The sequence below is a fragment of the Mauremys reevesii genome, linkage group 3 (assembly GCF_016161935.1).
Source record: "Mauremys reevesii isolate NIE-2019 linkage group 3, ASM1616193v1, whole genome shotgun sequence".
Classification (NCBI taxonomy): Eukaryota; Metazoa; Chordata; order Testudines; family Geoemydidae; genus Mauremys; species Mauremys reevesii.
This window is the reverse complement of record NC_052625.1, coordinates 63,296,031-63,315,564: the sequence shown is the minus strand read 5'-3', so window position 1 is coordinate 63,315,564 and position 19,534 is coordinate 63,296,031. Positions and strand designations below refer to the sequence as shown.

At 48.6% G+C, this 19,534-nt stretch overlaps 1 protein-coding gene across 4 annotated transcripts in view; it reads right to left on the bottom strand.

The window, feature by feature from the left end:
- The window catches only part of MDGA1 (MAM domain containing glycosylphosphatidylinositol anchor 1), a 185,823-nt gene that overhangs the window by 39,628 nt on the left and 126,661 nt on the right, over positions 1-19,534 (bottom strand). The gene's annotated exons all lie outside the window — the stretch shown is intronic.

Here is a 19,534-nt window from a genome sequence, read left to right as displayed (position 1 = left end):
ACCAGAGTGCCAGAGCCCGGTGCCTTATGCCAGAGCCCGGTGCACTCCTGGGGTAGCAAAGACCTAGTTCCTTCACCCCAGGTTGTTTGGCCACAGCTCCCAAATGACCATTTGGAAGACTGGTCATTGCACAATCCTGCTAACCTGCTGGAATTGTTGCAGGTACAAGCCCCATTTTGATTCCCTCGCGTGTAAGGCTCCTCTTGTGTAAGACTGGGGTACAGGGGCGGCTCTAGGAATTTGGCCGCTCCAAGCAGGGTGGCACGCCGCAGGGGGCATGCTGCCGGTCGCCGGTCCCGCGGCTCCGGGGGACCTCTTGCAGACGTGCCTGCGGAGGATGCGCTGCTCCCGGGGCTCCGGTGGACCTCCCACAGGCATGACTGCGGAAGGTCCGCCGGAGCCGCCTGCCGCCCTGCTGGCAAAATGCTGCCCCACGGGCGCGCTTGGCACGCTGGGGTCTGGAGCCGGCCCTGCTGGGGTAGCCTCTCTTGGAATAGAGCGTGACCTGGATGCTGTCAGGATCCGTTTGCATTAGTAGTGGCACATCTGCACATGAACACATTGGGGGCTGATCCAGCTGGCATCCCTACAGCTCAGCCCGCCCGTCTGTCAGCACCTCTCACGTGTGCTCTGCCAGGCTGGAGAGTACCCAGCTCCCTGCGGCAGCGACCCCATGTGCCCTGGTTAGTGCCCCACCAGCAATTCCATGGAAGCAAGGGCAGCTCATGAGCCAGAGGCAGGGGAAAGGATAATGCCAAAATGGAAAGATAATTACAGTCCTGAGCTGGGGCTCTTTGATAGGGGTAGCCTGATCCAAAGGCTAGGGCCAACCCCTCCTTTAAGGCTGATGTATTCACCTGCCTCAGTCCCTGAGCACTGGGCAGACACAGCAGCCAGGAGACGGTGGTCAGGAGCCAGGGATCATTTCCCTGTTCTAGCCATTCCCCTTGGTAGAGAAACAAATAGAAAGGCAGGCCTGGAGAGAAGCCTAAAGCCAAAGCCAGGAAAACACCAGGGCACTTTGGCTGGTCAGTGGGTGGGGTCGGAACTGCATGGCTCTCCACTGGGCTAGGCATTGACTTGCAGTGGAGCCCACTCCCTACTAAAAATCACCAGCACCACTTCCTGCAGCACCCAGGCTGTCCTTGAGGGGTTCATATCCATGGGCAGAACCAGTCCTGCCTTGCTCAGCTTGTGAGGCCTGGTGCAATCAAAGCACAGTGGAGGGATAGCTCAGTGGTTTGAGCATTGGTCTGCTAAACCCAGGGTTGTGAGTTCAATCCTTAAGGGGGCCATTTGGGGAACTGGGGTAAAAATCTGGGGATTGGTCCTGCTTTGAGCAGAGGGTTGGACTAGATGACCTCCTGAGGTCCCTTTCAACCCTAATATTCTATGGTGACATCTGGGGTGTTCAGAGATCTTCACTTTTCCCTAGACATGAGAGGGAAGGAAGGCAAACAGGGGCCCGTTTGCTTTACTCAGTTGTTTGAAATGCACTTAAAAATACTTTCTCTTTCCCCACACTGCCCCACCAACATGCCCGGGACCTGGAGGGGCCCTCGCCAAGGGGTGCTGAGAGCCACTGAACCAAAGTGTAAACCCTGTATAGGATGGAAACCGCTTCAAGCCAGGGGTTGCAGCAGCCCCCCCCCAGCACCCCTAGTTCCAGCACCTATGGCCCTCGCTAGGCATCAGAGGGGAACTCACACTCCATGGCCCATTTGGACTTTGGTTGAGACTGTCCACAGTGGGGCCCACTAGTGCCAAAATTTGGTGGCAGTTTTTGGAAATATGGGTGTCTATGCGTCAGTGGCAGCACAAACCCAAATTTGCTACAAAGGAGGGGAGGGGCCATGGCCACCGATAAAGGCACAATTTAGAGAGTGTGAAATAGCAGCATGAGCAAGATCAAGGGCTGGTTCCAGGCAGCCTCAACCACCTATTTGCTCTGTAAGCCAGGAGCAGATGCCTGGTAGCAATGACCAGCTCAGGCCCAGCAGACAATAGTAGGGCTGAGGCCAGATCCAGCTCTCAGGAGTGCTTCCACCCGGGATTGACAGCAGCAGTTCTGTGCAGAGCAGGTTACAGCTGCACACAGCAATCTGGGAGTAGTTTCTGTTATTCTTGCATTGCAATGCCATGCTGCCAGCTCCATTCTCCCCTAAATCTGTGCTCCACTCCGTGCTGCTCTGGCTCTCTCTCCCTTCCACTCTCTTTTCTCCTCCTGCTCATGCTGCCCCAGCGCTGCGGCCTAATATCACTCTGTGCCGCTAACAACACACACGCACCAGCATGGCGGCTGGCCCCTTCATTAGAAATTCCCAAGCCTCGGTGGAGGGGTGCACGCAAGACTCAGCAATGAGCTCATTCATCACCGGGCGCGGGAAGCTGCCAGTGGAGCCAGAGCAACGCACAGTCTCATCTCTGCCTTCACCTCCTTCCATTTACAATAAGGAGAGAGAGGAAAAAACATACCGTTCCCATCAGCCTCCAAGTGCCTGCTGCAGACATTATGCAGGCTGTGGTGGGCGGGGAGAGCACATGTGGAGAATGGTTTACCAAAGTGCTAGGGAAGGGTGAAGTCACCCCCACAAGCAACATGTGTGTACTCACAAACAGGTGCACACACTTATACACATTCCTGCATTCATATACACGTGGACGCACACACACAGCCATGAATACCCCGCAAGCACATGAATGCCCGGTGATGCTGGCAGACCAGATGCCAGCTCATGCCAAGGTCTCCCTGTCTCCCCTGAACACTGACAAATACGTCGCTGGAAGCAGTCTGGCTCAACTGTGTCTCAGTATTGTTGAAAGAGATATGAGAAGTAGAAGAATGTGTTTAGACTTTATTGAACGCTTGCGAGTTGCTGGATGAATTAATCTCACTTCTAACATCTGCATTCCATATTGTAAGGTAATATTTGAGCAGTTGTGTTGTGAGGCGCTGTGACCGTGTAAATCACCAGACAAGGGAGTGACACTAACTAGCAGGAAGTGCTGGTCTGCAACAGGAAGTGTTATATCCTGCCCAACACAAAAAGTCTATCAACACCAGACAGATGATTGTGGGATGTGAAAGAGGACAAAAGATGTTGGTTGTTCGGCCCTCCCTGCTTTGAAGACAAGTCATGCAAGAAGATTCCTCCCATCAGCTGAATTCACAGCTCAGAGCACAAGGGAGGAGGGAATAAAAACCCTTAACAAGAAGGAATTGCATCTCTGTGCTGCTTGAACTTGGGGGGTGGCAGGAGAGTGCAAGGTTTACTATGCATAAACAAGAGACCCTCCGTGCTCAGCCTGGGTTAGCACAAAGGGACATATAGAGCTGGCTTATTATAGAAGCAGCTATTACTTTTTGAAACACAAGACTGTAACACATTTGTGCGTGTATGTTTATCTGCTTTCACCTTATAAATAACTCTCTGGTTTCTTTTCCTACTTGGTACTCATGCTCTTGAGCCATTGCAGGCAGCTTTACATACCCAAACCCCACCCCTCCAGACACACACACAGACTGACAGCTGCCTGCACAAGAGCATCCAGGACCGTGTCTCCTAGTTCTAATCCTTCACCATCACACACTGCCAGCAGGTCCCTCAGGCTTAGCCTCTGCTAAGTCCTGTCCCTTGACCTAGTACCTTTGGCATTTACAAGGTGCTGCTTCCAGCATGGCCATTGGGCAGGCTGACTGAGAGGACAGACTCTATACCTGGCTATTTCTTCTGCTTGCAAAGCCCATGGCATTGTGGAATAGGGGCTTTTCTTTTCAAATCAAATTATGCTTTAATCATCATAAATAAATAAAGTGCCTGCCAATAACTAAGTGCTACAAATGATCCTACAACAAGAAAATGGCGTTCCTGGCCAACACCAAAAGCCCTACAATAATACACCCGTTTCTGTGCAGCACGGCACTTCTGAAGAACCTTGCTAAAACACACGAGTGCATTCAGCCTAGCAGTCACAAGCAATCCTATCACAAGTCAGTGAGTCATCCCGATATTCTTGCACGGCTCTGTAATAACAAACACCAGAGCGCACTGGACAGCCATCACGAGCAACCCTACAATAACAAATCAGCATTTGCATGGGTTCAGGATTCACGAGCAACCCTACACAAACAAAGTAGGGTGCGCACCAATACAGCAAGCCATACAACATGCAGTGTTTGCATGCAATCCTACAATAACATAGCCGTCCTAGTGCTGGTATATGCAGCCTCACAAGCAATCTTCTCTTAAGAAACCAGCAGTGTGTGTGTGATGGAGAAGCAAGCAAGCAGTAAGGAAACCAGTTTCAGTCCCAAGCCTCAGAGGGATTATCACAACCGACGAGAAAAAAAAAAAGTATATTAAAATTTTGCAGAATACAAGACAAGCAGATTAGAGCAAAGGGACACAAACAACCACGAGCATCATGGTTCCCAGAGTCATTACTCATTCCTGCCACACTCTGTCCTTATTTGTCCCAGCTCCCTGCTACGTCTCAGCTTGGAGCGTGAGCACTAGCCCTGCTCTCCTATATCTCCTCTCGCAACTCTTTATCTCTTGCCTCTGTTCTTTAAATCATTCTAATTCTCCTGGACGTTCCTTCCTAGACAGCAAATGAGGAGAGGGTGGCTGCATGCACACGATCATCGGCTGAGCACATAGCCAGGGTATTGGGAAAAGATCTCCCAACTCCCATCTGCAATCACACGGGCCCCTGTGCAGGGAACGAAGGGAGAGAAGATAGATGTGTAAACATAAGCTGGTGCAAAACCACCGGTATACAAACACCATTCAGTCTCGTTCCCTCTCCCACCCAGTCTCAGTCTCTCTCTCTCTCTCTCTCTCTCTCACACACACACACAGCGCCATGTAGACAAACCGTCTCTCTCAGGCATACGCACACGTGTGTGATGTGGTAAGCTGCCCACCTCTCCCCACTGGATTGTCAGGAGCCAGCAGCCTTTGGAGCTGCCCTGCTGGTAATGATCCTGTTAGGAGTAGGCAGTTGGGCTCTCCTGAGCTGATCTCTATCGAGCACAGACAGGAATGATGATAGAGCTGGGGCCAGGAGAGTGTGAGGCCTGTAATTCCTCCTGCCTGCTGGGGAACAGGCTGCTCAAAAGGGGCTTGGAAGAAAAAAAAAAAAAAAAAAAAAGCATCAGCAACAGCGCTGAGTAAATAACCTCCAGCAGCCAGCACTGCCTCTGCGACGGCCTCTTTGTAACGGTAGCCAATTAAGAACTGCTTCAAACGCAACAACTCTGGCAGCGATGGGTCTGGTTTGTCTCTCCCGCATACCCACTAGTGCTGCACAGCCTCAGCCAAGCAGCCTATTTATGTCCAGTCCAGGAGTAGCCATGCTGGTGCTTGGGCTGTGATTGAGAACAAGGTGATGGCAGCAAAGAGAGACTGTTACTCTGAAAGGCTGCACAAATCCAGTTCAGCATCCAGCATGTCTGAGAGGAGCAGGAGAAGGACCCATATCATGTGAGCTCCTTCCCCTAGGGCTGTGATCTCACAGACATTCCCGCAAACCTTGCCTTTGGCTGGGAGTTTAAACAGAACAAGCCCAGTGAGTTCCAAGTGGTTCCCCATACATAAAACCAAAAATGCTGTAATGAACTGCATCATGGCCTTCTACAGGAGAGAATCAGACCCACCCAGCCATGTGTCATCAGCCCTCTGCTGCTAACAGTTGATGGAGAGTCTCCTTTGGCTTGTGGTAGAGGCCTCTGTTTTGGGATGGGGAGGATGCGAGCTCCGTTATTAATCATGTTTATTACAGTAGTGCCTAGGAACCAGTGAAGGACAGGGCTCCATTGTGCAAGGCACTGAACACACAGAGTAGACAGTCCCTGGCCTGAAGTTCTATTCCTGCTGCTGCTGTGAAGCTGCAAGAAGCCCTGTAGAGGCAACTGTGAAGCTCCCAGGTGTTCATGGCCTTGTTAAAATAAAAGTAAGGAATTTGTACAGCTTTACATCTTCAAGGAGGTGTTCACACTAAGCAAGCCTCAGCATTCTTTATGACAAGGGCCCGCATCCACATTTCCTAGATGGGGAAACTGAGGCCCTGAGCGGGTAAGCGACTTGCCTACAACCACATACAGGGTTTAAGTGATTATTGCTACTTATTAGTGGTAGGGCCCATAATGTGCTGGCCACTCTCCAGACACTTCTATATAAATCAACTAGATTCATTGTAGGCAGCATGGCAGAAGCGGGATTTTAAGGGACTTAAGCATGGCCAGGTTAGGGGCTTTGCTGAGGAGCTTGGAGAAGTTGTACCAGGCATAAGGGATCATCTGGAAAAAGGCCTGGAGGCACTGTGCAAGAAGCTGACAAGCAGAGGACGCTGGTGGAGTAGAGGGTGACAAGCTCAGCAAGAGAAGATACGTATTTGGGGCAGAGTGCTATAGAGCTTTGAAGGTGACAAGAAGCAGCATAAATATGTCCTGATGGTGGATGGGGAGCCAGTGTAGGGATTCAAAGAGTGGAGAGACATGATCATATTGATGGGCAAAGAGGAGGAGTTTGGGCAGCTGCATTCTGTATGGACTGACTTGTTAAAGATTCACACAATGAATCAATGGCAAAGCTGGGAGTAGCACAGTTTTGCTCCAGACTGAGCCTTGATTCATCTGAAAGGTTCATAAATCTGAGAAAACGTTTTGACTGGAGCTGGGAGCAAACCAAAACTGGATTTAAACCCTCCCCCTCACCCCCAAGCCTACTGCACTAGTGGCACTGATGGGCTTATGCTGCAGAGAGATTTGGCAGCCAAAGTCCCATTTATTCCACTCCGAAGAATCTGTGGAGAGTTTTTTAAGCAGTCACACAGGCAGCTCTCTCCTGGCAGGGCATCCTGCCAAGATCCATATACTTCTGCAATTCCCCTCCTCACTGTCCAATGCCAAGCCTCCATCTCAGAGCACAGCCAATATCAGTTGGGATCAGGACCAGGGAGCATGGTGTTTCACTTGCCCCGGGCCTGCCGTACAAGGGCTCATTTCTAAGCCGGTAGTACCTTTCATTGGATTTTGTCAAGATCTCCCCCTTCACCCAGGGAATTTAATCCATTTTCTCTTCTGCTAGAGTTTGGATTCTAGAACACTGAACAATAACAAAAACAGGAACATGAGCACAAGGAGTGGAAACAGAACCAGGGGGAAACAGGCTGATGGTGAATTAACAGAAGCTCAGACAAACTGGGGGGCCAAGTTCAGAGAATTTTGGGGACTCCTTCAGAGCATGGCCTTCAATATTTTCCACAGTGCTGCAAAATTTTGCAGCAGCTTCCTTCCCATACATAAAGAAGTGGATGTGCGTGCCTGTGTTTATGCTTCTCTAGGACTCCAATTATTATGCCATGGGGTGAGGCTTCAGAAGAAAGTTGGTTTGTTGTCTAGAGCTTTGACCCTATTTATTTTTAGGCATTCCACCCATTCCAGCCCAGTTCCTGTTCCCTGAGCATTCAGAGAAAGAAAAAACACAACCACATTCTGCAACAAAGAGCTTCCCTGGGGATTAGGAACAACCGCGATTTCTTTGACTGGTATCTGGCCATGTTGAAGCTCTGAAGATGGGTGCTTGGGTGATTGTGTTTAGATACGAAACCAACAGCTGAGATATTTCTCTGAGCTTTGGTCAAACCTCTTGTGTCTTGGGTTATTTCCTACACTCAGTCTGGATGGACATCTGTCAAGAGAAGACGTCCCAGGACTGGGGGAAATTTCTCAACTGGTTTTGTTTCCACTTCCCGCACTGGATTAGCACGATTCAAATTCTAGGCATCCAGGGGGAAAGAATCATTGCTTACAGATATAAAATCCACTTTGCAAAGACGGGTAAACTAAAAATTCATGTCTTTCTGTTTTGTGAGCTCTTGATCTAGTCAAATACGATGGTTCAAATGTCGCTGGTAAGCGAGCACGACATCCAAAGCAAATTCATTATTAAAGCCAAATGAATGGTCCCGAAACATATTTCAGCTAGCAGTAAACTGTTATTAGGAGAGTTATTCCCCTCCTGGGCTGAGCGGAAAAGAAATCCCAGCTCCAAATGGAAAAGCCATTGCGATCTTCAGCTGGGCTGCAGGGGAGGGCCTGAGCCAGCGAAGGCAGGAGACAGTTTCTCTCCTGCTCTCTCACCCACACGATCAGCTGCCCATCCTCATTAGGTGCCAAGAACAGCAGTTTACAGCTTCCCAGAGAAGCCAAATTGGTGCTGTCATGAATTACTGTAACGGCTTGTTCCACACTCTTCAATGATGTCTTTCATTAGGGGCTGATGAGAAAGCAATATGTATTTTATTAACATATGTCCCCCATGTAAGAAGAACAGACCTAATCTTCACTTCATCAGGAAGAGAATCAAGTGAAATGTTCAGCCAAGCTAAAGGATGCCTGGCAGCTGTCTGAGCCCTGGGCCTTACAGAGGCTGTACCACACCATCGATCCTGCGGTGAGGGGGAGCCTTATGCTGGGATAAAGGTATCTGGCCAGATATCGGGAGGGGAAGCCGTGGGCTCCTGCTCCTTTCCCCCTTGAATTTAAATGGATTTAGTGCTAGTGAAAGCCAGGTGTGAACCAAGCCTGAGTGGGACCAAACTCAACCAGAATGTTGGTGCCCCCCAAAATACTCCCCCTCCCCATCACAGAAACACTTCCTTTCAGCTTGATCCTCCTACCCCTGTGCTCCAACAGGCTCTTCCTCCTCATTTCTCCCTACGCTCCATTATCTTTCCCTCTCAGTCCCTCAGGTGCACAGGGCCCTGCTGTTTGGGCTAGGGCTCTCAGACCACAAGGCCAAGATCACAAGATCCTGACTTCATCTGCCCATGCTGGGAAGCACCTGAATTCACACCACACAGCCTGAAGTTCTCGCTTTATCTCCAGCACAGGCAGAGCCTGGGCCAGGAACAATGCTGCACCAACGGACCCCACTCCTGCCAAGGAGACACGACATCTAGGAGTCAGAAGGGAATGCCATCGCCACAGCCTGCCTGCTTGGCCTCCCTGCCGACGACAGAACCCATTGTGGGAGAGTTGGCAAGGAGACATTTATTTTAAAACAAAACAAAGTGCAAAACTGTTTATTATTCGAGCTGAGCTTCCCCTAAATGGAACCTACTGGCACCGTCTCTGGCACACCACCCACGGCCTAATGAAACCACTTACCCAAGTCAATCCTACAGCAGAGCACCCTGGCAAACGGCTGGGCACCCAAGGGCCATCCCTAATTTCCTCGCAATTGCCCTCACCTTTAGTACAAAGGGAGAATACAGAGTCCAGCACAGAATCCTTCTCGAGCCAAGCCACCTGCCCATTTGGATCAAGATAGAGCTTTGCATGCTGGGATTGTTGTCCCCATGGGCCTAACCTGGATATGAAAGGTGGATGGCCTGAGGTTGCATTATTGAGCTCTGTGAGCCGCACTTTGGCAACCCCTGGGCTATAGAAGCTTTTTAGTGTTTTATTTGATGGGAAAAGGTCATTGTACATAATTGCAAACAGTTACAGAAAGCAATTTCTAGCAGTGACTATAACCCTGCTTCTGAGCTGTGGAAATCCAGCTGCCCAGCCTGCAACCATCTAGACTAGCTCTAGAGGGGAGGTTTTTCCCCCTCTTTTTGACAAGATAATGTGGTCTTCCAACAAATCACAGCCACAGAATATGGCACTCACCTCTCTCTCTTACAAAGGGAGCCCTGACCAAGGGAAACACCCCATGCACCGAGGGGAGTACGCACCTGGCTAGTTGATACTTGCTACGGGAGAGATTGCAAACCTCAACGTGCACTCCCCCTGCTTTGGCTCTGATTCCTCTCTCTCCTCCACATCCACACACAGGCAGCTTTCATGAATGAACCGGGGGAGCGAAAGAGAACAAAAACAAAAGGAAAGAAAGTGAGGGGAGGAGAGGGCAAATATAGATGAAAAAGGCCGAGGAGAGTGGGGGAGCAGTGGAGGTAAGCTATTGAAAATGGTAAATGAAGTAAAGAAAGGAAGCCCCAAGCAGCATCCCAACCTTCCAATAGGGACTCTCAGAAAGACCTAGTAACTAGCACGTACTCCTTAAAGGCACCAAAGGGAGGGGGGATAAGAGAGAGGCACAAAAGGCTCTCTTGCTTTTCTCTTTGATGCCTGGCTTGCATTTCTCTTCCTGTGCTCAGCTCTGTACAATAGCGGCTGACTATGTGAACAGCCAGCTGGACAGGAACAGGCAAGGTGGAGTGAACTCAACATCTCACACCTGTAAGGCTGGCATAGGGATACAACGCAGGTGCTCTTCTCTCCCCTCCTTTCCTGAATTAGCATGAGCCAAAGCCTCAGCAGGGAAAGAACATAAGAACGGCCATAGGGGGGCAGACCAAAGGTCCATCTAGCCCAGTATCCCATCTTCCAACAGTCGCCAGTGCCAGGTGTTTCAGAGGGGATGAACAGAACAGGCAGTCGAGTGATCCATCCCGTCATCCACTCCCAGCTTCGGGCACTTGGAGGTGTTATGCTGCTGGAGTTAGACAGGTAGACAAGGCCCTGCAGTTAGCAGTCACTGGAGATCATATGGCCCTTTTATAAAAGTTAAAGTATTAGTTCTACTGTCCTAGTGGAGCTAACGATGGAAAAAATTGTCCCTAATTATTTGTTTGTATTAGAAAGTTAACCCACTTTCTGCGTTCTCTCTCGGACCACCAAACACTTCAGTTTTACTAGCACAAATACTCATGAAAAGTGAATTTTAAGATCAAATTTTCACTGAAAAGTAAATTCTGAATTGCTGGTTGGATTGTAACACTCACACGTCACTCTCTAGGCTGTGTAGATTAGTTATGGAAATCAGCTAATCAGAGAACAGAAACACCACGGAACTGATATATCTAACCTGCACAGCTGAAATTGCCAGTGTTCCCAACTAAGCACTTGCAAATGAGCTGCAGACCAAGGATTACTGGCTGCGTACCTTCCTGAATCACAGTCAATAACGAATAAATCTGACCGTTTAATGATTGTTCATGAGCAATTTGTGATTAAAACAAGTCAAAATTAATCAAATTATTTGTTGTGAATCATTTGCTGAACTCCTCCTGGGTGCACTAAACCAGAGTCTCACTAGCAGAGCTGACAGATTTCAGGCTGGTCTAATGTGGGATTTATCTTCCCCTGGCTCATCCAATAGGAACCAAGCTGAACTGCTATCAGCTTGGAGACACTGCTGGCATACAGGATTCTGCAGGAATCACTCTGAGCCTCTCCCTGGCAGAGCCAGTTGGAACCATACTGCATGATCTAGCAAACACCCTCCTGCCCGCATCACGGGGCTGCAGTGAGCCAGCCCCAGGTGGGAGGAGTCACCTCCCCTGGCCCCACTGTGCTGGTCCCAAATGGAAGCAATCCTTTGTGGATTTAGTTAGCACGGAAATTGGTCTGCATAGCATATATATTTTTGAAACTAAAAGGGAGCTCCCTCCTCTCCCAACCGCAAAATATCCAACTAGTTTGGAGTCTTTCCAACCCTTCAGACCTAGCAGAGAAGCCCGCATGCTAGCGGCTGCCCTCACAAACACATCCCACTGACAAACATCCAGAGTGGAAAGCAGAGAAGACTAAACACTTGTCAGCAAAAGTGACTGCAGCTGTGTGAACAATACTGAGCAGTGGTGGGAGCAGATGGAGCATGATCCTGCCTCCTCTGTTCCCAAATATTAATGGGGATGCTGCTGCTTTTCCCGGGGCCTGACACACAAATCTTATTATGCTTCAGGAGGAGTCTTGTCCATCATGCGCTATTGATCTCTGCCTACAGTTCCCCTTTCACCTAGCAAAGCTGTCACTCAATTTTACTGAACATCCCAAGCCACTCTTCCTCTCACTGACCTTAAAGACACAGTCACCTCCTTCCTGCTTTTTCTGCCTCACGGCCGCTTGAACCAAGAACTTCAAACCACTCCACCTGCTGTTTACACTCCTCCAATGGCCTCTGCCTCATTAAGGGCTCTGTCCCGCACACCCTTACTTATGCCCATAGTCTAGTGTCACTGGCTGAGTAAAAAGTAAACAAATTGCATCAATGGTGGAAAGTAAATTAGATCCGAGAACCTTCTCCAGGTGTTACTCATCTGACATGTTACGCACTCCAGGGGAGGACATTTTTGTAGCCAATTCAATTTTTACTTTGCTCATGAAGTGCTGCTATAATAGGACACCATCAGATACCAGCCTGGTGGCTAGGGAAGGCAAAAAGGAGGTTGATAAAAAAAAAACAACCTTTCCAGAGTCATAAGCCATCTCAACCTGGGAGGATCATCCCAAATATGAGACATCTTTATGAAACTCAATCTGGTGCCTGCACTTGGCACTTTGTGGCCAGGTATCTGCAGTTCCCAGTCCTCACAACAGCTGTATGGGCAAGGGAGGTACTGGCAAGCTGATGAAACTGACTCTCTCAATCTCACTTGTTGGAGCTGCTCCACTTTGTATGAATGAATATTCATTGTACACGAGAGAAGTCTAACTCTACAATCTGGTGGTTAGGGCACTCCGCTGGGGTGTGGGAGGAGACCCAGGTTAATGTCCTTGCTCAGCCCAATTCAGAGCAGGAGTTTGTATCTGGGTCTTCCACATCCCAGGTGAGCATTGGCTATTCTGGGGCTAGTCTGGGTCTCTCTCTCTGGTTTTGACCAGTAAGTCTATCCCTGGATCTGAGATACCTAGATGAAAATTCAGTCAAAACTTAAATTTAAAAGGTTTGATGGAAAATTATTTCATTGAATTTTTTTTTATCAGCTCTAGAAATGACCTTCTCATCCCACAAAGCAATGAATTTATGCCCTGAGCTGCTATTACCTTATTTTAGTCCATAACTACAATTACTGGTCACAAAGGGTACGTCTGCATGGCAGCGACAGGTGTGATTGCAGTACGTCTAGACCAGGGGTAGGCAACCTATGGCATGGGTGCCGAAGGCGGCACGCGAACTGATTTTCAGTGGCACTCACACCGCCTGGGTCCTGGCCACTGGTCTGGGGGGGCTCTGCATTTTAATTTAATTTTAAATGAAGCTTCTTAAACATTTTAAAAACCTTATTTACTTTACATACAACAATAGTTTAGTTATATATTATAGACTTACAGAAAGAGACCTTCTAAAGACGTTAAAATGTATTATTGGCACACGAAACTTTAAATTAAAGTGAATAAATGAAGACTTGGCACACCACTTCTGAAAGGTTGCTGACCCCTGGTCTAGACATACCCAAGCTAGCTTTGCTCTAGCTAGCTCAAACAGCAGCAGTGAAGCCAAAGCAGCAGCACGGGCTGTATAAGCCTACCTGGGAGTGTACTCAAGTGGCTAGCTCGTGCTGCCACAGCTTCACTGCTAATTATTATTGGAGCTAGCCAGATCGAAGTTAGCTGGGGTGTGTTTACATGTGCTGTGATCATAGCTCTGACTGCAGTGTAGACATACCCAAAGCTATGCAGCCTCTTGGTGTGGGACTCAACCATTTCCAGAAGTAATTCTACAGGCAGACAACCCACCGTGGGCCATACCCATTCCACGTGCAACTCTAAGTCAGCTTAATTCATTCCTATGTGTAGAACAGTATTTCCTTTTACTTGTGTCAATGTAAATTTACCAGCCATTGGTAAATCCTCTGACCTCTTGTTCTAACATTCTAGGATACTGTTAGACAAAAGGACTGATCGGTTTTCACTAAATCCTACTTAAATTTAAGAACTTCAGCTCAGTTCCTCTGACTCTGCTCCCTTCCAGGATAGCTCCTGCAGGGTCTTCTGAGGTGAAAATCTTGTCAGACACCAGTGTGTGGGACAGCAGACTCTGGCCCAATATGTGCACAGGCAACGAACCTCAGGATAATTATGTTGTGGACATAGGCCTATCATCACAGCCCCATGTGGTGTCGTTTCCTTGGTGATGATCATGGTGTTGCCTAGACAGCACATAATCCCCATGAGCTGGCAAAACGTTCGCCTGTTTTTGTAAAGCGAGTTCAGACACCTGAGTCTGTCTTAGGAGGAGTTTCAGTTTCTGTAGCCCCAAGGTAACCCTTCCTCTTCCTTCCCCTGCGAGACATCTCTGTACCATTTCCAGAGCCGTTTCGCCTGAAGCAGCGACCATGTCTGGAGAAGGTGCTTGGTTCATCTCCCAGCATAGGGTGCCGAACGCTAGGAGAGGCACCCACCAGCATGTTTTCCTTCTTCACTGGTTCAGAACCCTTCCTAAAGCATGAGCTCTGACCCGAGCCCTGGTTTATTATTGCTTGTGAGTGCTGGGCTGGGTTGTTATCGTTGGGTTGTCTGTACCTGCTGGGACACACACATTAGCTGGTTAGTGCCGGGACATTTATGTTTGTTAGGGTTCGGTTGCTCATGAGCACAGGGTTGCGTACATGAGCTTGTCGCTTAGAGGTTGCTCCTGAATGGGGAAATACACACACTGGTGTATTACTACAGGCTGGCTTGTGTGCTGAGCTGAGAACACTGGCTTTGAAGATGAAAGCAAACAGCAGGGAGGGCTGGTGACACCTCGCTTTGGAGCTCCAGTGCCACTGCTTCAGTCAGCCAGCAGGAGGAACTAGAGAGCACAGGTAAGGGATCCCCTCCAGCCCCTGTGCCCTCTCCTCTGCGGGGCTTTTGGCTTTCTGCACTAACAAGACAGAGCAACATCTAGAGACACCGATCGAGTGGGGTTGGAGGAGGGTAAAAACATGTTAGAGGCAAGAAAGAAAGACACAATTTTATGGCAAATGGACCTCAGCATAAAACAGCTCCTGCTGCGCTGCAATGGCCATCAGCAGAGTTAACCTTCCACTCTAATCTCCATCATTAAATCCCTGCTATCGCCCCTGTCCTGAGTATGGCCAAGCAGCTCTGTTATATGTCACCTCCAATGTGGTGAGCCTGGCTCCCCACCGCCTTAGCCCTCATTAACGCCCTCTGGCTGGCTGATGGGGTGAGCAGCAGCCGGCTCCCAAGCCCAGCTCAGTTTTGTAGATAGCAGAGGATGTTTATCAAACAGGGAGAGGATGAAAGCACCAACAAAGAGAGAGAGAGTCTCTCTCTCTCCCCCTCCAATCACTCTGATATTGCACAGGGCCGATCTCATTAAAGACTCGCTGGGCTCCCTGGCAGGAATTAATCGGAGATGGCCACCTGGTTAGCTAATTTAGCGAGTGGGTCCAGGAGGGGAGCGCTCTTTGCAGTTAATGGGGAAGCGAGAAGCCTGCACCGCAGATGGTTGGCTGGTGCAGGTTGCTGAGGGGGTCTGAGGAACACTTCGCCAGGCAAATCCGAGTCTGTTCCAATCAGAGGAATGGCAGGAATGTGTTAACCTGGCCCGGTTTTGGTTGGAGGCCACACATCAGAATTTAAGGAGGAAACGTTAGCCTCAGGTCCCCCTGAGGGGCAGCGTGAAGATTAAACGTTCCTTCTGCACCGGTACCTTCTCCTGCCTCTTTCTCCCTCAGCCTCGGGTCACAGATGGGTTCCGTCTCATTGAGCACACAGTAATTCTGCCACTGTCCCCTGTAACCACCAGCTCAGCTCAGATCCTTCCTCCAGGATGCAACCTGCACACAATATTAAAAGGCTTTTTATTTCCCTTTAATATTAGAGCAGAGCTCTGGGAGGGCATAAACCACACACAAAGAAACAAGCAACTGAAAGGATATTTTATTTTTTAAGCCAGGGTTTGGTTTGAGTGGGCTGCTCTGAATCCCCAAGCGATGCAGGAAGCTTTCAGAGCGTGCCTGGTGCCTTTCCATGCTACAGGAATATCTGTGCTTGGAAGAAAAATAACCCTAGGCCTTACAATCTGCCCACAGTCAAACCACCTGAGGCTGCAAAAACTCACTAGACTTCATAAGCAGGATCGACCCTGGTCAGCACTGCAAGGGGATACCTCCTGGAGCAAGAAATAAAAAAAGCAGGGCTTTGCAGAGTCTTTGGTGCAGAACAAGCTTCCCTCCAAAGCACTAACGAAGCCAGTGCTGCTGCACGGTGCAATTCGGTGGCCTGCTGCTGGATGTGTGGTCCTTCAGGTGAGAGATAAAACTAAGGCTTTTCAAGAGGCTTGAACTGCTACTGCCGGTGCTGTCCCTGGGGGTAGCTCCAAGCTATCAGGCTATTTTTTAAGTTTAGGTTAATTTGTATCCAAATGGAACTGGTTTGTCTGTCGTCATAATCATCATCAGCAGTGCCCTGAATGATCAAATCCCATCTGAAAATGCACAGGCCTCCCCTGTTGGGAGTCCCCGTGCAGGAAACGCCAGCATCTCTGAAGTACTCGATTTTCTTAGATCCGTCACCCTGGAATGCGCAGCCCCATCTAACCCTATTGTCTGTCCAGAGGTGCTGAACAGGAAGAGACAGAAGGTTAGGAGCCACTTTGCCAGTTGAACAATAAGCAACGCTTCTACTTCCACCCAACACAGGTTTCAACAGCTGCAGTAGGCAATTTCAATTCAAGGGTTCCCTGGGGTCCTGCAGAGCATGCAGCTGTTTAGGGATCTTTGCATTATATATACACACACCAAGAGCCCTTAAACCAAACTGAGGAGACTGAAATGAGATCCAGCAAAGATCATTACATTTACTCCTCCTGTAATTCCAGCTCAGCAAGAGTTAGTCATCACCTGGCTGCCCCTCACCAGTCAGCACCCAAGAATCCCCTGTCTTGGCTCAGACGTGTTCAGGGGGTGTAATGGTGCTGAGGAATGAATTCTGACAGGCCAGTGAGCCTGAGCAGCTCTAAGAATGCTGATGAATTGATGAATTCCAGCTGGCTGGTAAATTAGGATCTCTCTAACACTGGGAATGGCTGACTGATGAGTACCTTTTTCTTAGACCTGAAAAAGAGCTTTGTGAAGCTCAAAAGCATGTCTCTTGCACCAACAGAAGTGGGTCCAATAAAAGATATTGAATCATAGAATATCAGGGTTGGAAGGGACCTCAAGAGATCATCTAGTCCAACCCCCTGCTCAAAGCAGGACCAATTCCCAGACAGTTTTTTTTTAACCTCACCCACCTTGTTTCTCATGTCCTGGGACCAACACTGCACACGACTGATCAAGAGGCATATTTTCTCTGAGCAGAATATTCCATCACAATGGGGGAGGAGGGAAATCCTTACTCTCAGACTTCCCATAATAGAACTTTCATTCCACCATAGGTAGCACCTTGAAGCTAGGAAGTATCCAGTGAGAAGAGTTCACAGACAAACACACTCTTATCATTTATCCAGACAAATTTTCTTCCCTTAAGGGCTCTTCACATGAAAGCACTTTTTTTTCCAGCTAAGCTTTTCAGCACCTTTTTTGCTTTTCACAGTTGTATTCACCAGCATCCTCATGTTCTCCACTAGGCGAGGAACCCAGGAGATTAAACAACAAGGCAAAAGGTTGTTCATGTATCCTGCCATGCCCCCTTGGGGAAAATAGCATAAAAGGTAAGGAGTCGAAGATGGCACTCCCTACTTACAGGCCCAAGTGACAAGGAGGAGCATGGTGTTGCAGTGACATAAGAACTGGAAGATGGGCAGGGCTTCGGAGGACAGACCAGAAGCTCTGTTTTGGCCACGTTTAGTGTTAGCTGATGACGAGACATCTGGGGAAAATGCCAGAGACAGGCTGAGATGCATGGACTGGATGCAGAGAGACAAGTCAGGAGTGCAGAGAGAGATCTGAGAGTCACCAGCATGAAAATGAGCATTGAGAGCACGAGAGTGGATGAGATCACCCAGAAAGAGGGTGGAAAGCGAGGGGAGGAATGCAAAGGTGAACCCCACTATGGAAAGTGGAGGAGGAACACACTCACTGAGCAAGAACACCGATCAACACTGTAGGAGGAGAACCAGACCAGCTCAGTATCGTGGAAACATATTGCCTTCTACTCTGTCTGCATGTGTCCAAGCACTGTCTTGAGTGGGGAATGAACTGTCTATCTTTTCCGCTTTTCCCCCCATGCCTTATTCAGTGCCAAACCTTCTCCCCTATGCACCTCCCCCCATGGGAGCTTTAGCATGTCATAGGAGAATGGCTGGGTATGAGATTAATATACCTTACTATGGCCCCACTTGACATCATACTCTATTGATGCAGCATTCAGCAAGTAATAAATTTATGCAAACATGTTTAGATTGCAAATGCAGGAAAATCTTCATTATAAGAATGTAATGATGCCAGTAAAGAGAAACAGATAATGCCAACAGCGATATATTGTGAAATGCAGACAAAGACAATAGGACTAATTCTCCTTTCCACAAAGGCCTTTCTACCACTCCGGTAGCGTAAATGTCATTTCCCTCCTCTTCAAGGCCCATTTACAAAGGTGTAAGGGGGCCTCCCTGTAAATGAGAATCAGATCTGAGACTACATATACTCACCTTATAGATGGAGAGGAATGTGGTTGAGGGTGAAAAAGAATGAAAATCCTAAATTATTTCAGAGAGTTGCAAAGGCGGAAATGGCAATTCTGGTTACAGTGAATCCCATTTTACAGTGAAGTTGTTCGGTGATAAAGTGACTTCATTATAAAAAGCTCCCCTGTGTCCTATATTGTGGTGATTATTTGTTAAGCACTGACAATGTGCTCTGCGCTGTACGAGAAACAAATATAAGAAGTCCCTCCCCTGGAGAGCTCACAATCAAACAAAGACATAAAGATGAGATACACTATGTGACCCAAAGGAGGGAGGCACTTGGATTCTTTTTTAATTATTTTGTTTTGTATATACAGTAAATAATCTTTTGCTCCCAAACATCACACAAACACATTAACTACCAGACCCCAAGAAGCACCAATCTTAAAAACCTGGAGAAATCTGGGCATTTTGCCCCAGATAAGGAGGCAAAACCTGGGTGGGAGTGTCCTGTGATACTTGGTTAGGTTACCACACTCTTAAAAGTGTCAGACTGTGATTCTCTCTAGCCAGTGCCCTCTCCTATTTTCCCCTGATCCTCTCTGGCCCTCCATAATTCCCCTTCAGCCTGTACAGAACTAGAAACAGAAACCCTTGCTCCTGCAGAGTTTATATAATTCCAATGACTTCACGACTGTGACAGTATGAAAGACCTTCCGTAACACAAACAATGACTTTTCCCTGCAGGTCCAGCCCAGAGAGCTTGTCACTTTATTCCCTTTATTTTAATGAGTGAAGAGGCTGAAATTCCACTTGCCTGAGTCTCCAACCTACAGAGTGACTTGGGGGGGGGGGGGGAGAAGGGCATTCATATTAAAACCGCACTCAGAAGATGGAGCATGAAAAGTCCAAGGAGTGAGGCCTTTTAGTGCCTCAATCCTCCCCTACAACAGACTTGAACATAAACACTGACCTGCACAATTGGCTTTCCTCTTCAATTCCTTGGAGGGAAAGAGTGGCCAGACCCTCAGTTTCTGGCTACTCTGCTAAGAGCAGCTCCCAATCTGCGGGTAGTATCTGAGGTAAGCTCCTCCCAGCTCTCACTGAAAGCTGGTCTTCCCAAATATGGGCACGGTGCTGGAGAAGAGCGATTAGGGATC